Genomic DNA, 17,699 nt, shown 5'->3' with positions numbered 1-17,699 from the left:
CAGCCAGGGTCATGGGGACTTAGCCCATCTCTGGCCAAGGCTCACTTACCTTATTTACTGTTTATTCTGTGCTAAGCAGGGAGGTAAGTTTTACATACTTTAAATCACCTAATTTTCAAAACAACGCAGTGAGGTAGGTAATATTAATATCTGCATTTCATAAATGGGAATCCTGAATCACAGATAAATTAAGGAACTTTCCCAACTGGTAGCAACAGGTGGAGATTCACCCTTAGGCAGTCTGGCTACAAAATCAAGGCTCTCCCCCAGTCTTCTCTGCCATGTCATCAGCACCCTAAGTCAATTGAGTTTATGTCAGCTGCTTTTACATAACTGTCCTCTGAAGTAGTTCCTATTATCCCTATGGTATATTTCAGGAAGCCAAGGATAAGTGAAATTAAATATGTGACTAAGGTCACATGGCTACAAATATTAATAGGCAGTGAAAAAGCTGGAATTTGAACCTAGATTGTTTTTTTTTTTCTTTTTCTTTTTTTCCACAAAGCTGCATACTTTCCTCTGTCCTTTCTCATATTGTTTTCTGTATCTTAGAGGAAACTCATAGGAATGAATGTGAAACACTCCTAGAGTTGTTTTTCTGGAAAGATTATTTGTCTTAACTAGTTGGAGTTTTCATCTGTAGTGCGGCCTCCTTTCCTAGTCTCTTGATTACTGTCATTGTAGTTTTGCCAAGCTCTAGGCTTTGAATATCTGCTGAAGAGTCATTTGCTCTACAGCTTGGGATTTGCACTGCAAATAGAAGAGATGGTCAGTCTCTAGTTTCCTCTACCCCATTTTTGGGTACTGACCACCAACTGTTACTCTGCAGACAAACCGCATGTGCGGTTTGGGGTCTTGCTTTTCTAAGGCAGCTCCATGAGCTACAGCTTCCTTCCTGGCCCCCACATATGACCCACCACAAGAGGGAAGTTCTGTCCTCATTCTTGATTTTTAGTCAAGTTCTTTGATGGAACTGAGATCTTGCTTTTCATCTTTGACCACTATAAAGCCATCAGCACAGTCCAGCTCCCCTCCTCTGAATGCTGACTCTGTCACTTCTCCTAAATCATTGGCTAGGATTAGCCCAAACATCTCCCCCTTCTACCACTGTCACCCCCAGAATTGATCAATTACAATCCACCATAACTTTCTAAGTATGGGGGTTTGGATGAAACATTGATTCCACTCCTTCAGTACTGACATCTTCTCAAGACTCTAACCATAACCTCAGATTGTTACAGATTCAAGAAGTACTATGAAAACTCAGTAGCAACCAAAACCATTTGCTCATAGCATCAAGAGTAATAATAACAGCATCATCAATGTGTCATTTCAAATTTCCCATTAAAACAGCATGCATTGAGTGTCACCCACATGCTAGGACCAGGGATTAATGACAATGAGTCCTGAATCATGTCTCTAAGCACTTGCAAATTCCTTTCTGCCAGCAGAGGCCCATTCTTCTCCATTTTTATTCAGCTTTTCTGAGAAGATCAAGCGACCTCTATGTTTATGAATCTTTATATGATGCATTTGTCCATTTGGGGAAAAAACACTCAGCTCCCCACATTTGATTCAGAAGAGGTATTGCAAGTATTCGTGGTCAGAAATTGTTAGAGCAGCAGAGTGAGACTAGGGGGTCTGGGAAAGACAAGACAAGTATAGAAAAGTGAACGTCATCACCTTGGCAAAGGCAAAGGTGTCACGGGAATAGATGAAAGGAAGAGAGCTCTTGTAGAATGAACCTGGGTAGGACCAATAGATTTTAAAAGACTTAGGAGAGTTAGAATGTGAAAGAAGTTTAAACATTACTGCTGAGTCTCATTCTCAACTTTTAGGAGAACAAGTTCACTCACAGCTTCTAGAAAGAAAACAAACTAACAAAAAACAACTGAGAGGCTAACCACGCTGTGTTTGCATCTTGAGGATCCCCTGCCTCTGCCTGCTGCAAGACCCCATCACACAAGCCTTGCCAACACTGCAGAGAACTTCATTTACCACCACAAATATATCTCCACTAGCTGGTGTTCACATTAAGGAAAACAATTAGCAAGTTAATTAATTGTGTTTTTTCTTCTTTGCTTCTTTATTTGCAAAGCTGCTTTGCCTTGATCAGTAGCCTAAGCACTTTTATGAGCTCACCGAGCTTAATTCTAGGGTTTGGAATGCAAGGTTTGTGAAAATATAACATTTTGGAAAAACAAGCTAATTAAAGTGAGGGTTTAATTTCTAATGACAGTAACTCAGTGAATAGTTTCTGTAAATTTATATACACTTAATTTTTAGAATAGGAATGGAGATATAGTTTCAATTTTTCTTCCCAGAGTTTTTCCTTAGTTGACATTCAGTATTCACCAGGAGAAGCATGTAACACCGGCAGCTCACTCATTTAGAGGTCAGGTTTTCCGTATTTTCGGAATGAAACAAGCCCAGAATAAGCAATCAAACAACCTGAAATGAAAGAAATGACAAAAGACTGTTAAAAAGCCCATGCATTTTGTTCAATTAGAAATATAGAATATCTCACTGGCCAGAGGTTATGTAAAAAACACGAACCAAGTTAGAAGCAGGATATTCTGATACCAGAAATAGGGATCAAATCAACACAGTGTAAGGACAATAGTCTGGGATCATTAAACCTAGGGACAAATAACTTTCCATACCTTAATATTTTTTCAGAGCATCACAACTCTTAAATAAGAACATTGCTATTCATTCTCTTAATTCCATGTTCTCAAGAACAAAATCAAATTATGTTTGGTATATCCTTTAAAAAGGATATTATCATTAATATTCTTTATCAATAATTCAATTAGAATATTTTTCTGAAAGGTGGCTCTTAAAGAAATGTGATTTATCTTAAAAATGAATTTATGTGGACTACCTCTTCCATGAAGATGCTAGATGAAGCATTACTGTGTGCCACTGAACATGCTGCATCCTGCCTTACTCATAAGTTAGGTAATTTACTCCCAATTTTAAGACGGATAAATGAGTTATAGTTAGGTGAATGGATATAAGCAATGTTTGAGTTTGCCAGGGCCAAGACAAGGCATCATCAGCTCTTCTGTTACTGATTTCATCCTCTGCAATTTTGGTTGAAGGAAAAACAAGGAGAGGCCCATTGCTGTTGTCTTTCTGGCCCTACAAGTTGTCTGTCTGTTTCTCTCTCTCTCTCTCTCTCTTTCTCTTTCTCTCTCTCTCTCCCTCTCTCCCTCTCTCTCACTCGCTATCTATCTCCCAATGCTCAGAATTAAAGAAAGTACTCTTCACTTTAGGTAAGTGCAGAGTACAAAATTTCAATGTTTCACCATTGTAAGTCAGGAAAATACCAGTACACATGTAGCACGACAGTAAGGCATTCAAATTCATGGACCAGCAAAGCCCCATTCAGATGGATTCTGCATTGTGGCATCAGTGAAGTGAAGGGGCATGTGTCATGAACTGAGCATTTAGCCTATGCCAAGCACATGGTAAGAATGTATCTAATGTATCCTTTGCTTACATAGGAAGCAAATGTATCTAATGTTTCCTTTGCTTACATAGAATATATGCAGTATTTTATGATATCATTTCTGTAGTTCACCCAAACCTGGATTCTGTTTGATATTAACCAAGTCACGTTTTGTTTTTATCCTGACATTTACCCCTCATGGTTAGCTATCACACCTCCAGCCCACAGCTCCTACTAATCTGTTGTGAGTCACTACGGATTTGTCTAATAATCCCTCCTTGAATGGTGGTATGGTGTTCACCTCTTGAATAACATATGTTTTATATTTTCTGAGCAAAGCTGTCACTTCATTTTGTTTCTATTCTCAATTATTTTTCTCTCTTTCAGATGTCATGGGATAACTCTTTACTATTTAGTTTGTTCACAAGGTCAAGTGACCAGAATGCTGGCTCTGCCACTAGCTAGCGCTGACACCTTATTGACTTAACATCTCCAGGCATCAGTTTCTCACTGCTATAGCAAATTATAGCCCCTAAACTCTCAAATGTAACTTCTACCTATAAAATGCTATTATTTTGTAATTCACTTCATACCCTTCATGATACCCTAATCTTTGCTCATATCTCCTTAATCTAGAACAATGCTATAATCATATATCTAATCATTTGGAGATCTTTTTTAAACCACCTGATGCTGGGACCATACCCCAGACCAGTTAATCTAGGAGTGGAGTCCAAATATCATATTTTTGATTCTAATTTTCAGCCAGAATTGAGAACAACTAATCTTCACTAAAGCATCCTGATTGTCTTTGGCATCTCTACCAGTCACTATTACAAATAATCAGACAGAAAGGGTATTTGTCTTTTCTGTGCTGCTATAAAGGAATGCCTGAGGCTGAGTAATTTATAAGGAAAAGAAGTTTATTTTGCAGTTTGTCAGGCTGTGCAAGCATGGTGCCAGTATCAGCTCAGCTTCTGGTGAGGTCACAGGAAACTTCCAGTCATGGTGGAAGACAAAGGAGGAGCTGCCATATCACATGGCAAGAGCAGTAGCAAGAGAAAGATGAAAGATGTGCCACACTCTTTTTAAAGAAGCATATCTCATGTGAACTCAGAGCAAGAACTCACTCATTACTGCAAGGAGGGCACCAAGCCGTTTATGAGGGATGAGCTTCCATGACCCAAATACCTCAAACACCTCCCACCAGGCTCCAGTTTCAACACTAGAGATCACATTTTAACCTGAGATTTGGAGGGTAAAAATATCTAAACCATATCAGAAGGAAAGAGGAAACTGTTCTAAGATCCCTCTTTATAGAAACAGGGGAACAAGGGACCAGGAGTCTGATAGGAGGCAGGTAACTAATAACAGAAAAGATATTGCATTGGGAAAACATAATTTTATAGGTGCAGAATATAACCCTTGACGAGCTTGGCTGGTTGGGTTCCAGGATACCCAAGAAAAGAGTGGTTGGCCTGTATTTTAACCACTGTTTCAACTTGTTCTAAAAAGTTTTCCCCATGAAAATGCACCTCCAGTTTTATATGGTACAGTAGTGGATATAACGCATGCTTTATGAGGCTTCATAATGATCTAGCACTAGAAACAACATTTGACCCAGCAATCCCATTACTGGGCATATACCCAAATGATTATAAGTCATTCTACTATAAAGACACACACACACATATGTTTATCGCAGCACTATTCACAATAGCAAAGATTTGGAACTAACCCAAATGTCCATCAATGATAGACTGGATTAAGAAAATGTGGCACATATACACCATGGAATACTATGTAGCCATAAAAAAGGATGAGTTCATTTCCTCTGCAGGGACATGGATGAAGCTGGAAACCATCATTCTAAGCAAACTATCACAAGGACAGAAAACTAAACACTGCATGTCCTCACTCATAGGTGGGAGTTAAACAATGAGAACACATGGACACAGGGAGGGGAACATCACACACTAGGGCCTGTCAGGGGGGTGGGGGGCTGGGTGAAGGATAGCATTAGGAGAAATACCTAATGTAAATGATGAGTTGATGGGTGCAGCAAACCAACATGGCATATGTATACCTATGTGACAAACCTGCATGTTGTGCACATGTACCCCAGAACTTTAAGTATAATTAAAAAAAAAAAAAAGAAAATTCGGAACTTATACACCATGGAATACTATGCAGCCATAAAAAGAGCAAAATCAAGTTCTTTGCAGCAACATGGATGCAGCTGGAGGCCATTATCCTGAGTGAATTAACACAGAAACAGAAATCCAAATGCTGCAGGTTCTCACCTGTAAGTGGGAGCGCAACACTGGGTACTCACAGACATAAAGATAGGAACAGTAGACACTGAGACTGCATAAGGAGGGTGGAAGGCATGGGAAAAGGGCTGAAAAAACTTCCTGTTGGGTACTACGTTCACTCTGTGGGTGATGGAATCATTTATACCCCACACCTCAGCATCAAGTAATGTACCGATGTAACAAAGCGGCACATGTACCCACTGAATTGAAAATAAAAGATGGAAAACAAAAAATAAAAAATGCACCTCAAGTTTTATATGGTGCAGTACTGGATATAAAGCATGATTTATGATTATGCTTCAGGGTCAATTTTGCTGGGATGGTGCTCTTCCACAAACATGGGGCATACACACATCTTCTACAATTCTAGCCCGGTGTCCATGTTGCGTGCCTTTCTTTCTCATAAATTCTTCTTCCTTGAAAAGCCATCTAGCAGCAGTTGAATTGGAATCTATAATTCAGTGGTTTTTTTTTTTCTTGACTATGAAAGCTTTACATTTCTTCCAATAGAAAATAAATGGTTAGATTTAAAGCCATATATGCTTAGGGCTGAGACTGTCATGAAATTCTACAACTATATTTGATGACAACAATAAGGGGTGAGTTATGAAGAGTTAGGTTTAGGGCGAGAGGTGTCATAGTGCAGCAGAGAGGACATTGACTTATGCATCCCTCAACCTGGAAGTTAGACTTACTCTGCCATTAAGTGGCTTGACGCCGCCAACTTCTTTTTAACATTTAAAAGTTCTCCATTTTAAAAACCGTGGTATTAGTGTGACAGGATCATTTCTAGGGTCCCTTTCAGCACATAGGTTCTATAGTTTCAAACTCATGTGTCACTAGCTGAGTTTTCTTTGGCTAACGAATGGATTGCTTGTTCAATTGTTCTTTTTAAGTGATACTGAAGTTCCTAAGACTTTAATGAGCTGTACTCACCTATCAGGCCAGGAGCCCATTGGCTGTCTTCTCACAGGCATTAGACCAAAGGACCTTAGAAGCACAGCCATATTACTACATCCTGTTTGGTTGTCCATTTTATTTCATACAGGGTTGCATATCTGCAGGAGAAATTTGATTTTTTATTTGTCCTAATATGTTAAAGTCCGTTTATTATTTTTAACATTTCCAGGACTGTTTCCTTGGGCTCTCAGTTTAATGCTGTCCACCACCCATGAGCAAAACTCTACGACAAGAAACATCGAATACCTGTAGTGGGTGAGTGAGACAACTTCATAATCAGCGTGTTTGTATTAACAGTGTTTCTACCTTGGTTAATGTATTTTTGCCTTAAGTAATTCCAGTTTCCCTAGGAGAATATTTGTAGGTTTCCATGGGCCATATAAATTTTGCCTGTCAGATATGCACAACGTGTGTCTTTAAAAATCAGGAAGCCAATTCTCTTTGATAGCTTCTGAATAAATGTTCACTCTCAAAAGCTTTAACATTAGCTACCAATTGACACTTGAATATAAAATAGGCTTTTAAAAATCTCTCTTCTTAGTTGGCTAGCATCTGTTTTGTCATATACCAAATGAGCACAGGTACATAAAAGATTCATATTGTGATGCCAGCGTTCGTGACAGAGGGTTTCATGGACACAGCGAAAATGTTAATTTGCACCACATCCAGGCATTGGCTTTCCACTCTTTCTTGTCATGCTCCCACAGAGGAACCACAGAAGCAGGATTGCCCGGGGCACACAGTTCAGCTGAACCAACAGCCAGTGCAGAGAAGTTACCAGGTAACACAGATGCGTATTGTCACAGTAAAGAGGCACAAATGCCCTCTGCTTTTTTTTCTTGGCAGGGAGGCTCTAAAACAAGAAGACCGACTTATGAGACAGTTTGGCTCAGAGCAGTGCGAGACATTGAGTTAGATCATGGCAAGAAAAAATCCAGACATTTTTTTGAAATAACATGCTTCTCACATAAAGCACATTCTTTGGGGAGGCATACTTATGCACCAAAATGGATTTTTTATAAAATTTGTACTCTCAAGCCAGCGGACAGTATCAAAAAGTGGCATTCTGACAGCAGTTTGGGTCAGCTGTTCTGTCTTGCTTAAAATGATCATATTATTTGTCTCTTGATTCATTTAAATGATTTTGTTTCCAGAGGGATTTGTTTGCTAGGATACAGAAGATTCAATCATTCATTCAGTAAATATTTACTGAGCATCTACTCTGCTCGCATTTGAGGTTCTATTTCAGATGGGAAGCCCTCTTGAGCCTGTATTTTGAGAGAGAAGCAGAATAAATACACAAATAAGTGAAAGATGTAGTGTGTCAGATTGTGATAAATGCATTGAAATAAAATAAAGCCAGGCATGAGGATAAGGCATGCAGTGATGAGGAGAGGGTGCTATTTTAAACAGCATAGTCAGACAAAGCCTCGCTGAGTGGATAATATATGGGTGATGAATTGAAGAAATAAGGAGCAGGAGGTAGATCTGTCTAGAGAAAAGTGGTGGGGTTTGGAGTAGGATGGTCTTAGCAGAGGTGTTGAGCAGTGACAGGTTCTCAAACTATTTTGGAGGTAGAAATGACAGGATTTTCTTCCAGATTGGATTTGGGGTATGAGAGAAAAAAGATCGGGTTGACTCCAAAGTTTTTGGCTTGAGCGACTGAAGGATGGAGTTGTCATTTATTGGCATGGAGAAGACTGCAAAAACAAGCTTAGAACATGTAGAATTGGGATATGTGTTTTAGGATTGTAAAGTTTGAAGTATTTATTAGACATCCACGTGTAGAAATCAAGTGGGCAGTTGGATATGAAAGTCTGGGCAAGATCTGTGGTGAAGACATACATTTGAGTCTAACAGTTCTTAGATGGCGTTCAAAGCTGCAAGGCTGGTTGAGATAATTTAAAGTAGTGGTTCTCAACTGAGACCCACCTTCACCCTTAGAAATTCTTCTGTAATTGGTCTGTGATGGATCTCAGACTCTGGCATTTTTAAAAACCTCCCGGACGATTCTTATCTCCATTTTAACTTTGTGGCTTAGGTTAAGTACCTCTGACTTAGAGATTAAGTGTTGCTAGAGATGAGAAATACTCTTAAGACAGAGTTCAAGGCATCCTAGCATTTAAAGGTCAAGGATATGAGGAAGAACCAGAAAAGAGAATGAACTACTCTGAGACAGGAGGAGAATAAGCAGAGTGACGGATTCTGAAAGCCGAGTGTAGCATATTAAGGAAGAAGGGGTGATTAAATATATCAAACATTGCAGACACGTCAAACCAACGAAGACTGAGAATTGACCATTGGATTTACAAGTTGGGCCTTTGGTGGCTTGACAAAAGCTGTATCAGTAGTCCAACAGGGTGATGTCTTGGCTGGAGTGGATTCAAGAGAGAATGGGAGAAGACAGATTGGAACTAGTCCTTCTAAGACCATTCTTTTGATGAGTTTCTGTATAAAAGAGAGTAGAGAATCAGGGAGTTAGCTGAAGTAGGAGGTGGGGAAAAGAAAGTTTTATTTCTTTAAGATGGTAAAAAGTTGCATATTTTTATGCTCTTGGAAATGACCCAATAATAGAAGAAAATGATAATACAGGAGAAAGAAGGAAGAATTGATGGAACAATCCCCTTAGGTGAGGAAGAAAGGGATGTGTGTGAAATGGATGCTTTAATTTGAGTGACAGCATGGCCAGTTGCTCCACATAACAGGAAGGAAGGTTTGAGTACATGGGCCACTTCCAGGTAGGCAAATGCTTCTGGTGGTGGGTGCTAGAGGACATTCTCTTCAGACTGTTTCTGTTTTCTCAGGGAAATAAAAAGCCAGGGCTTTAGATGAAAGAGGGCATAGGAAAGAGAGATTAGAGGCCTGAGAAGTGAGCATAGTATGAAATACACATAAGGAAAAATGAATGAGTTTATTGTAGCACTATTCACAATAGCCATGATTTGGAAGCAACCTACGTGTCCATCAACAGCGGAATGGATAAAGAAAATGTGGTACATATACACAATGAAGTATAATTCAGCCATAAAAAAATGAGATGCTGTCATTTGCAACCACATGGATGGAACTGGAGGTCTTTACGTTAAGTAAAATGAGGCAGGCACAGAAAGACAAACATCACCTGTTCTCACTTATCTGTGGGAGCTAAAAATGAAAACAATTGAACCCATGGAGACAGAGTAGAAGGATGGTTACCAGAGGCTGGGAAGGGTAGTTGGGAGAGGAAGGGAAGTAGGGGATGGTTAATGGGTACAGAAAATATTTAGAAAGAATGAGTAAGACCTAGTATTTGCTAGAAAACAGGGTGACTATAGTAAAAAATAATTTAGTTTTTCATTGAAAAAAAAAAGAGTATAACTGGATTGTTTGAAATGCAAAGGATAAATTCTTAAGGGGATAGCACTCTATTCATCCTGATGTGATTATTATGCATGACATGCTTGTATCAAAATAGCTCTTGTAATCCATAAATATATACTCTTACCATGTACCCCACAAAAATTAAAAATTAAAAGAAGAAAATAACAACAACAACAAAAATAAATGAGTAAATGGATGGGGAAACATAGAATTGATGGACAGTTCAAGGTCACAGGTTTAGTTTGAGACCAGCAGCTGTATGTATGCTTTTCAGCTGCATTCGGCTGCTTGCCTGGTGCAGAGAACCTGGAGAGTCAGACTTAACTAGGGTGGAGTTCTCAACAGGTGAATACAACGTAGGAAGAGCGAGCCACAGAGTTGAAGCTATATGCAATGGTTTGATTATAATGATGAACCCTGTGATTATAATGATGAACCCTGTGATGTATACTAGCCTGGGGGAAAGTGAGGATTTCAGAAAAGAGGAGCACTGGAGGTCTGGACTGGATAAAAAAAAGATTGCTAGTAGTTCACTATGGTGTGAAAAAAGTGTCTGTTTCAATGAAAGGTAAACACATTTGTTACTGAAGCCGATTTTACTTTGAATCTGCTTAATTAAATTTTTAACCATTGAAATTAGTTGTTATGCAAAAAGAGCCATAGCTTTGAACATTAATATGCATTCTTTCACTTACAATTATGAAATGAATATGTTAATGAATAATCTAAAAACAATTAGTGGTTGCTAGAGTACATCTCAGTCATCTGTCTCTTGTAAATTAATAAATTATCAATGACAGAATTAAGCTATCCTGAGCACTTTTTAAATATTTATGCTTCTTTGCAACCTCAGTAGTTTGGGGAAATGATGACAAGCAGCAAAATGTATGTCTCTGCCTATATTGTAAATCACTTTAATTTTGCTAAATTGCTGAAAGGGATTCGCTGGAATCAAGAAACACTTTTCAAAAACCTAAGTGATAAAACTGCATTATGTAAGACTAATGCCAGAGCTATGAAATGCTTGACTTTGATAAGATTTTGTCCGTTACATTCAGAATTGAGTGGGGGATTATCTACTTTACAACCTAATCAAATGGTCTGACCCACTGAATGAAGAAGGCAGCTTGGATGTGTTGCTCCATGCCTCCTCCTGATTGGATGAGGAATAGCAACTTCTTTTAGCATTGGAACCTGGCATAGTGGGTCCACGTGCAGCTGCCCCGTCTCCCATACACCCTTAAGACCAGGTCACTTCCCATCAACTCCATCTTGCCTGGTCCTGGCTTATGTTCTGCTGTCTGATGCCAGAGCCTACCTAGCCATCAAAATCACGTCACAGGTGTGAGGACATCATGAACTTGTGCTGCTTACCTCTTTCATTATGGTAAAAATATGGTTCACAATTCTACAAAATAGAGTGTCTCTTTCTTGTCTTAAAGGAGTTATAACTTTTGCTATCATCAAAGTTAAAGTTTCGAATACATTCAAAAACCATAAAAACACATACAAACCCACCACAATTTTGAGGTTTTATTTCTATAAAATAATCTGTACCAAACACACCATCACATTCATATTCTCATATATACCTCATTGCACAGGTGTAGGTGGCAATGTCACAAACCTGAGTCAGTGTGCAGCAGACATTGCCATTGTATGAAGACACCATCAGTATCAAAGTATGGCAGTTTAGATGATCAATGTTAATCAACAGTTGCATGAAAACAAGACATATCACCACCTAGAAGGAACTGCATAGACACTTTCTAAAGCAGATCCCATCAACAAGAGAGAGGAAGGAATCGAAGGGGAACTTGACAGAGAGGCTGATATGTGTACAGAATGGTGGTTGGGAAACACGGTTTTAAACTCCCTCATGTTTGAATTATGTTTGTTTTATTTTGTTTGAAATAGCACCTGGGAATAATCTGTATCCATTGTATTGATTTATTTGTATCTATTGATTGATGGATTGATTTGCAATTAGGAAACAAATCACCACAATACTTAAAAAGAAAGAAAACCTGAACTTCAATCTATGTTAATCACTCAAGGTAGCAAAAGGTCCATCTTCTGGGAGTTACTCTCAGCAATGTTTCTCATGCTAAATATTAAGTATAGGAATGTCTCCTGCTTTACCTAGGGTTCAAGTGTGTTTATAAACCCTGCTCTTTGTGAGGTGTCGTGGAGATTGAAAAATACTTATGTGATTCCTCATGAAAATGGGTTAAAAAATGGAAAATGTGGCTAATGCTACAATTTAATTAATTAGAAAATAGTTCACAAAAACTTGGAGACAGATGAGGGGACACAGCAACTATTCATTGTGGTGGGAGAGTTTACATCTTTAGGATGGATTTCACTAGAGGGGTAAGTTATATCTCTCTTTTACCTAGAATGTTTTGCATTACAGTTATAGCTATTTTAGCTTCATGAATCTTTTGTTAAAAACAATACAAAGGATCAAAGGTAGGGATAGATATATTCCTTAAGTTGTTATGGTCATTTCAAGAGTCAGCCAAATAATACTATGCTTTACTGAAATTGCATCTTTGAACCAAGTGACATTGTGATAATACACTGGCCTGAGACTTAAGAATTGTGTTCTAGATCCAATGTCCTAACTCACTCTTTACCTTGGGAAAATAACATAAAGGAAAGGCATGAGACTAGATAATCTCTCAGATTCTAGCTTTCAACATTTAAATGTGTAGAATAAAAGGTGGGATGCAAGTGAGCTATTTTTTGCCTCTTGCTTAAAAAAAAGAAATGTAAAAAAATCTTCACACCTCAGAGTTGGTTGCTGTGGACAAAAGAAAATGTCAGTACACGTTTTTTAAAAACAGACATTATTTTTTAGAGCAGCTTTAGGTTCATAGCAAAACTCAGTAGAGGGTACAGAGCCTTCACATATACCCCTGTCCTGACACATGCATAGTGTCTCCCGTTAGCAACGTTCTCCACCAAAGCAATACCTTGATTAAAATCAATGAACCTACATTGACACATCATTCTCACCCAGAGTTTATCTTAGGCTTCACCCTTCGTTGTTGTACATTCTGTCAATTGGAATAAATGTATGACATGTAGCCACTATTACAGCATCATACAGAATAGCCTCGCTACCCTAAAAATCCTTTGTGCACCATCTATTCCTCCATCTCTCCCCACTAACTCCCGACAGCAACTGATCTTCTTACTGTCTCCATAGTTCTGCCTTTCCCAGAATGTTATGTAGTTGGAATCACATTGTATGTCTCTGATTGGCTTCTTTCACTTAGTAATACACATTTAAGTTTCCTCTGCATATTTTCATGACGTGATAACTCATTTATCTTTAGTACCACGTAATATCCTATTGTCTGGATGTACCATAGTTGATCCATTCGTCTACTGAAAGACATCTTGGTTGTTTCCAAGTTTTGGCAATTATAAATAAAGCTATTATACACATCTGTGTACAGGTTTTTGTGTGGCCATTAAGTTTTCAACTTCTTTGGGTAAATGCCAAGGAATGTAATTGTTGCTGGATTGTATAGCAAGGGTATGTTTAGTTCTGTAAGAAACCACTCAACTCTCTTCCAAATTGGCTGCTCCATTTTGCATTCTCCCCAAAAATGAATGAGAGTTCCTATTGCTCCACATCCCCACCAGCATTTGGTGTTGTCCGTGATTTGGATTTTGGCCATTCTAATAGGAATATGGTAACATCCCACTGTTGTTTTAATTTGCATTTCCCTGATGACAAATGATGTGGGTGGCAACTTTTCTTACCCATTCTTGATTACTCTAAAGCTTGAAAGTATGTTGCGGATGTCCAGAGAAATCTAACCACTGAAAATGCCGTCAACAGGCAAGGGAAGTATACTGTCAGTCTAAGGATTGCTGACATGTCCCTTCTCAGAGCAGCAATTGGGCAAGCCACAGCCTTATTTCATGTCATCTTCATCTGTTCAGCTAATTTAGCCTGTAATGCACTATCAGTTTGATATTCTCAGGAGTGAAATTATTTTCCAAGGTAGGGAGGCCTGTCTCTTGGCCAGAACATTATCCAGGGAAGAATGAAATTCAGGCACTATAATACATAATCTCTTGCTTTTCCAGTTGCCCCTCTAATTATCCTACCATGAGCACTGACACGTGGTAGAATTAGAGGAATTATTCCTGCAGATTTGCCCTTCAATGCAGGCTTCAGGTTTGTCCCCAGCAACTTGCTTACTAGTTTCCTGCTCTTGGGAAGAGTAGAGGGTCTGGCACCTGGTAATTCCCAGTTGCTAATAATCAGCCCTCTCTGCAGTTACTCATTAACTCCAGCACTCCATCCTCAACTCACTAGAAGTTTAATTTTTTTATTATTATTATACTTTAGGTTTTAGGGTACATGTGCACAATGTGCAGGTTTGTTACATATGTATCCATGTGCCATGTTGTTTTGCTGGACCCATTAACTTGTCATTTAGCATTAGGTATATCTCCTAATGCTGTCCCTCCCCCTCCCCCCACCCCACAACAGTCCCTGGAGTGTGATGTTCCCCTTCCTGTGTCCATGAGTTCTCATTGTTCAATTCCCACCTATGAGTGAGAACATGCGGTGTTTAGTTTTTTGTCTTTGCGATAGTTTACTGAGAATGATGTTTTCCATTTTCATCCATGTCCCTACAAAGGACATGAACTCATCATTTTTTATGGCTGCATAGTATTCCATGGTGTATATGTGCCACATTTTCTTAATCCAGTCTATCGTTGTTGGACATTTGGGTTGGTTCCAAGTCTTTGCTATTGTGAATAGTGCCGCAATAAACATACGTGTGCATGTGTCTTTATAGCAGCATGATTTATAGTCCTTTGGGTATATACCCAGTAATGGGATGGCTGGGTCAAATGGTATTTCTAGTTCGAGATCCCTGAGGAATCGCCACACTGACTTCCACAATGGTTGAACTAGTTTACAGTCCCACCAACAGTGTAAAAGTGTTCCTATTTCTCCACATCCTCTCTAGCACCTGTTGTTTCCTGATTTTTTAATGATGGCCATTCTAACTGGTGTGAGATGGTATCTCACTGTGGTTTTGATTTGCATTTCTCTGATGGCCAGTGATGATGAGCATTTTTTCATGTGTTTTTTGGCTGCATAAATGTCTTCTTTTGAGAAGTGTCTGTTCATGTCCAATCGATAGAAAAAGAGGGAATCCTCCCTAACACATTTTATGAAGCCAGCATCGTCCTGATACCAAAGCCTGGCAGAGACATAACCAAAAAAGAGAATTTCAGACCAATATCCTTGATGAACATTGATGCAAAAATCCTCAATAAAATACTGGCAAACCGAATCCAGCAGCACATCAAAAAGCTTATCCACCACAATCAAGTGGGCTTCATCCCTGGGATGCAAGGCTGGTTCAACATACGCAAATCAATAAATGTAATCCAGCATATAAACAGAACCAAAGACAAAAACCACATGATTATCTCAATAGATGCAGAAAAGGCCTTTGACAAAATTCAATAACGCTTCGTGCTAAAAACTCTCAATAAATTAGGTATTGATGGGACGTATCTCAAAATAATAAGAGCTATCTATGACAAACCCACAGCCAATATCATACTGAATGGGCAAAAGTTGGAAGCATTCCCTTTGAAAATTGGCACAAGACAGGGATGCCCTCTCTCACAACTCCTATTCAACATAGAGCTGGAAGTTCTGGCCAGAGCAATCAGGCAGGAGAAGGAAATAAAGGGTATTCAATTAGGAAAAGAGGAAGTCAAATTGTCCCTGTTTGCAGATGACATGATTGTATATCTAGAAAACCCCATCGTCTCAGCCCAAAATCTCCTTAAGCTGATTAGCAACTTCAGCAAAGTCTCAGGATACAAAATCAATGTACAAAAATCACAAGCATTCTTGTACACCAATCACAGACAAACAGAGAGCCAAATCATGAGTGAACTCCCATTCACAATTGCTTCAAAGAGAATAAAATACCTAGGAATCCAACTTACAAGGGATGTGAAGGACCTCTTCAAGGAGAACTACAAACCGCTGCTCAATGAAATAAAAGAGGAAACAAACAAATGGAAGAACGTTCCATGCTCATGGGTTGGAAGAATCAATATCGTGAAAATGGCCATACTGCCCAAGGTAATTTATAGATTCAATGCCATCCCCATCAAGCTACCAACGACTTTCTTCACAGAATTGGAAAAAACTACTTTAAAGTTCATATGGAACCAAAAAAGAGCCCGCATCGCCAAGTCAATCCTAAACCAAAAGAACAAAGCTGGAGGCATCACGCTACCTGACTTCAAACTATACTACAATGCTACAGTAACCAAAACAGCATGGTACTGGTACCACAACAGAGACATAAATCAATGGAACAGAACAGAGCCCTCAGAAATGATGCTGCGTATCTACAACTATCTGATCTTTGACAAACCTGACAAAAACAAGAAATGGGGAAAGGATTCCCTATTTAATAAATGGTGCTGGGAAAACTGGCTAGCCATATGGAGAAAGCTGAAACTGGATCCCTTCCTTACACCTTATACAAAAATTAATTCAAGATGGATTAAAGACTTAAATGTTAGACCTAAAACCATTAAAATCCTACAAGAAAACCTAGGCAATACCATTCAGGACATAGGCGTGGGCAAGGACTTCATGTCTAAAACACCAAAAGCAATGGCAACAAAAGCCAAAATTGACAAATGGGATCTAATTAAACTAAAGAGCTTCTGCACAGCAAAAGAAACTGCCATCAGAGTGAACAGGCAACCTACAGAATGGGAGAAAATTTTTGCAACCTACTCATCTGACAAAGGGCTAATATCCAGAATCTACAATGAACTCAAACAAATTTACAAGAAAAAAACAAACAACCCCATCAAAAAGTGGGCGAAGGATATGAACACTAGAAGTTTAATTTAAACACAATTGTTTGGAGTGGGTCTGCCACCTTTCCTCTTCTCCCATTTCTCCAGTCTTGCCACACTCTTCTCTCCTGATGGTTTAAATTACTATTTTGGGAGGGAACTATTTCTGTTTCCAGAAGCCAAAGAAACAGAATAAGCAGAATGTTCTTTGTGTTTTGTAGTTCACAGTGTACTATTAATAATTCAGTTTGTAAATAAAAATTGTATTTATTTAAGATGAACACTGTGATGTTTAGATATATACATAGTGAAATGACTATCACACTCATTTGTCTAGTTAACAGACTCATCTCCTCATGTAGTTACTGTGTGTGTGTGGTGAGAACACTTAAGATCTACTCTCTTAGCAGATTTAAACTATATGGTACCATATTATTAAGTATAGTCCTCATGCTGTACATTAGAACACTAGAGCTTATGTATCCTACAGGACTGAAACTTTGTACTCTTTGACCAACATTTCCCCATTAAAGCCCTGAAGTTGGAATCTCTAAATGGGGAAACTGATAGAGAGCAGATTTGAAGATGAAGCACTTCGTCTGGGAGAGTCTTGGAAGAAATCCACATAGGGAGCAAGTTATAATGACAAATGCTCTTCTCTCTTTATAGACTTGATCTCCTTAAGTCCATGGATGAACTCCATAAGTCCAGGAAAAGTCTCTCATTCATCTTTT

At 38.8% G+C, this 17,699-nt stretch overlaps 1 protein-coding gene across 2 annotated transcripts in view; it reads left to right on the top strand.

The window, feature by feature from the left end:
• The window catches only part of KIAA1217 (KIAA1217 ortholog), an 877,411-nt gene that overhangs the window by 181,694 nt on the left and 678,018 nt on the right, over positions 1-17,699 (top strand). For both annotated transcript variants that reach the window (XM_058436624.1, XM_058436625.1), the window contains exon 2: positions 6,899-6,984. The gene's annotated coding sequence lies outside the window, so the exon portion shown is untranslated. The remainder of the gene's footprint in view (positions 1-6,898; positions 6,985-17,699) is intronic.

This window comes from Hylobates moloch, unplaced genomic scaffold (assembly GCF_009828535.3).
Source record: "Hylobates moloch isolate HMO894 unplaced genomic scaffold, HMol_V3 SCAFFOLD_3, whole genome shotgun sequence".
In the NCBI taxonomy this organism is placed as follows: Eukaryota; Metazoa; Chordata; class Mammalia; order Primates; family Hylobatidae; genus Hylobates; species Hylobates moloch.
The sequence above is the reverse complement of the archived record's forward strand: the minus strand, read 5'-3'. Positions and strand labels throughout refer to the sequence as shown.